Below are 4,520 nucleotides of genomic sequence, written 5' to 3'. Positions count from 1 at the left end.
CTCGCCTCCTCTGTCTGTGCGGAACGCCCGGAGCCTGGCATTTCCCTGCATCTCCGCATGTGCCTTGATCTTGTTGAAATAGCGAAACGCCTCATCCTTGGTTTTCAGTACCTCAAGCCACATGTATCTGCTGAAATCATCAACTATCAAGAGGAAGTACTTGTTACCGCTGGCCGTCGCCGGGGTGATCGGGCCGCACAAGTCGCCGTGCACTAGCTCGAGCGCACTCTCTGCTCGGTACGGCAACGCGCGAGGGAAGGGCGTGCGATGCATCTTCCCGATGGTGCTGGCCTCACAGAACTGGTCGAGGTGCGCAATCACTGGCATACCGCGCACCATGCCCTTCGAACCGAGATCATGCAGGGCGTGAAAGTGCAGGTGCCCGTACCTTGCATGCCACCTCCAGGCATCGTCCTGGACTCCGGCGAGGAGGCACACGGGAGGGGCCAAGTTCAGAACCATGGCGTAGAGCCGGTTGCTCGTCCGCCGCACCGTGCGAGCAGCAGCCTCTGCCTATCGTACAAGCAGAGTTCCCCATCCTCGATCACGACTTTGCAGCCGTGCTCATCGAGCTGCCCAACGCTGACGATGCTTGTGCGTAGTTGCGGGATGTAGTAGACGTCGGCGAGTGTGCGATGTTCTCCGTTGCGGCACGTGAAGAGCACGACGCCGCGCCCACAAATCTGCACGACCGAGCCGTCACCAAAACGTACAGTACCTCGTACCGTCTCGTCGAGCTCCGAGAGCATGTCGCGGCGCCCTGTCATGTGATTGCTAGCGCCAGTGTCGAGGTACCACCTGTCATCGTCCGTCGCCACGGGCACGACCCGTGCTTCGTTGAGGAAGATCTCCGTGATCGGCTCACGTGCGCCGCCACTCGCGCTCCCGCCGTTCACCACCGCGCAGGTGGCCAGCAGCAAGCCCGACTGCTCGACATCGACCTGGGCGACATTCACCTGTTGGTCCGGCTGCTCCCGCTAGTCCCTTTCCTTTCTGCGGCATTCTTTGGCCCAGTGACCTGGGATGCTGCAGTAGCGGCAGTTGCCCTTCCGCTTGGGCATCACCGTTCCACCATTGCCGCGGCCACCGCTCTGGCCACGGCCACCCCCTCCATGGAGGTTCTTTGGCTTGCCATTCCCGCGTCCACGCCCCGCTCCAGAGCCTGAGGACGTGCCGCTTTCGTCCAGCTGCTTCTCGTGTGCCCGCCACTGATCGATGGTGTACAGCAGCTGCGCGCCGGGCGCCGGCGTTTCCTCGCGCTCTCGCTCCTCGATGACAAGGAGCCGGCTGCAAAGTTCCTTGAGGGAGAGCTGCTTGGTGTCGACTAGTGACTCGATCACCACTGCCATCTCACGGTACGGGCGTGGCACAGTGCGGAGCACCTTGAGGACGGCCTTGTGCTCGTCCACAGGATCTCCGAGCCCCTGCAGCTCGTCGATGATCGTCCTGAGCCGCATCACGTACGACTCGATTCCCTCGCCGTCCTTGTACCGGAGCGCCTCGTACTCCGAGCGACGAGTTTGAGCCTTGGCCTCGCGCACGCGCTCGACGCCGATCCGCATGGTCTTCAGAGTGTCCCATGCCTCCTTGGCAGTGGCCTTGGCGCCCAGGATCCGCATGAGCTCCGGCGGTACCCCCTTGAGGAGAGCAATCATGGCGCGCCGGTCGTCGCAGTCCGTCCCTTGGCCTGTTTCCACCACATGCCACAGCTCATCGGCCTGCAACTGCATTTTAGTGATCATGGCCCAATCAGAGTAGTTAGTGCGTGTGAGCATCATCGGAGGCGCGCCGCCGCCGCTGCCGTGCACGATGTGCTCCACGACACGCACCCCCGACCCTTCCTAGGTGGAGAGACGGGCCAGGGACTTTCCCAGTGCCGAGGCCTCCGCCTTGGCCTCCTCTTCCTCTTCCTTCTTCTTCGCCTTCTCTTCATCGCTGCCGGCCATCTCTCCGACGGATCAAACACCGCTGGCGCCCTGGATGGATCGAACACCACCGAGGCTCTGATGCCACTTGTTGCAGAAACTGGCCCGGCGAGCGCGAGAGAGGGTAGGAGGAAGATCAGATCGCGAGGTGGAAGAAGAAGTCTGACAGAGTGTTTTTCGCTGCTGAACTGCCTACAGCCTTTTCAGGTGTTTCTGTTATTTATACAGAGCTCAAAACGAGTTGCCGAATACAAAGGAGATCACGCCCACGCACACCTAGCCTACTGATCGTGCCATCCCACGATGCTAAGTTTGCGCGAGTAACTACGCCACCGTCAAACCGCTGCAGCTCCACGCCATTCCATGGAAGCGGTCTTGCCGGCGCTAACTGAACTAACTGAAGAAAAGATGACTGAACCGGACGTGGACATACACACGTTTCCGGCTACTTATTCAGCTAATGCAACTTAGTGTAAACTAAACCTAGCAACTAGGATTATACTTCAGGGTCGCGGCAGAAGCCGGCGGTCGGGATGCGGTGCGACAACGGAGACGGCGGTCCAGGTCGGAGGCGGAGCCGGCCAGCGCTGGGCGGCAAGCCAGCAGGCGCGCGGGAGCCGGCGAGGAGCGGCGTGGGGCGGACCCGGCGAGATGACCGAGGAGGCCGGATGCCGGGCGGCGGGACGAGCCGCAGCCGGGTAGCGGGAGCCGGACAGGGCGCGCGGAAGCCGGCGCAGGGATGTACGGGAAGCGGATGCAGGGAAGCTGACTGGAGCGGAGGTCGACTCGACGCAGAGGAGCGAGACACGCGGGGTGGAGCCGACTTGCAGGATGCCGTCCCGGAGCCGCAGCCGGTTGGAGGCGGCGGCACGAGGTGGACCCGGCACCACGAAGAGGGGAGCGTGAGTGATGCGGCGCGGTTGGTGAAGAGCCGCGGCGAGTTGATACGACGCGCTCGGGGAGCGGACGCGAGGGGATCCGTCCCTAGTGGCGTGCGAACAGGCCGGGCGGAGCGGAGCCGGCGCCGGCCATGGGCAGAAGTGACCCGACGGGTGCTCGGAGCCGGCTAGAGCAGGCGCGGGCGCGCGCAAGGTGGACACGAGCGGCGGGCGGAGGTAGAGCAGGGTGCCGCCGGCACAGGCAGGCACAGGGGGAAGCTGGCACGGCGCGAGGCAGCTCGTATGAGGCCGAGGCTGGGACTGCACGGGAAGAGCGATGCGGGCGCAGCCGCGGGCCACGAGCGTGGAGCAGGCGGCCAAGCGGAGTGGACCAGGTGGGAGGTCATCTGGTCATGGGCGGAGGCGGGGCGGAGCAGTCGACAGCTCGTCCGTGGAGGATCAGCCTGGCAGGGAGCTTAAGGAAGCCGGCGGCTAAGCAGCGGGGCTCAGATCCTCGCTCACACACAGCGCGGAGGAGGATGAGGCCGGCGGCGAAGGAGCGGAGGCGAGTCAGCAGGGCTGCGCGCACGCACAGGAGAAGAGTAGAGGCGTGATGTGCATGGCCATTATCCGAGGAACATCCGGCTATTGTACGAGGCGTGTACAAGGCATGTATGGCCATTATCTGGGGCGCATCTGGCTAGCGTGTATGGCAAATGGTTTGACCATTGTATGAATTGCATCTAGCTAGCTCGCAAAGATGGTATGTGGAGGAGCGAATGCACGTTTCGGCCGGAGCAGGGCGTAACGCGGAGGCAAGCAGATGCGAGCGGCGCGTGGATGGACACGGCCGACCGAAGCGAGGCCCCCCACGCGGCGCACGCGCGGAAGGACAGTGGACGTCGCAACGATGGTGATGACGAAGAGGCGGACGGGGAGGACGCGCCGCCCCTCGCGGCCGCTTCGGGGGCATGTTGAAGTCGAGCCCCCGAGTGCTACCAGAGAGACGGCGCGACGGTGCGGCGGTGATGATGAAAAGGGTCCCGCCCGGACCGTGAAACTAGCAGCAGTGCGGTAGCATAGTACCGCCCCACGCGGGCGCCAACTGTCGTGGTATTCTCACAGGGGGGGGGTGCGAGTCGACAGATGCCGCAAGGTGGCTTCGGGTTGATGGGTAACGTAGTAATTTCAAAAAAATTCCTACGCACACGCAAGATCATGGTGATGCATAGCAACGAGAGGGGAGAGTGTTGTCCACGTACCCTCGTAGACCAAAAGCAAAAGCATTAGCACAGCGCAGTTGATGTAGTCGTACGTCTTCACGATCCGGCCGATCAAGTACCGAATGCACAACACCTTCGAGTTCAGCACATGTTCAGCTCGATGACGTCCCTCGAACTACGATCCAGCCGAGCTTTGAGGGAGAGTTCCGTCAGCACGGCGGCGTGGTGACGATGATGATGTTCTACCAATGCAGGGCTTCGCCTAAGTACCGCTACAATATCATCGAGGTGGAATATGGTGGAGGGGAGCACCGCACACGGCTAATAGATCTCAAGGATCAATTGTTATGTCTAGAGGTGCCCCCTGCCCCCGTATATAAAGGATCAAGGGGGAGGGGGCGGCCGGCCAGGAGGAGGCGCGCCAGGGAGGAGTCCTAATCCCACCGGGAGTAGGACTCCCTCCTTTCCTAGTCCAAGTAGGAGAGGGGAAGGAA

This window comes from Triticum dicoccoides, chromosome 5B (assembly GCF_002162155.2).
Source record: "Triticum dicoccoides isolate Atlit2015 ecotype Zavitan chromosome 5B, WEW_v2.0, whole genome shotgun sequence".
NCBI lineage: Eukaryota > Viridiplantae > Streptophyta > Magnoliopsida > Poales > Poaceae > Triticum > Triticum dicoccoides.
The sequence above is the reverse complement of the archived record's forward strand: the minus strand, read 5'-3'. Positions refer to the sequence as shown.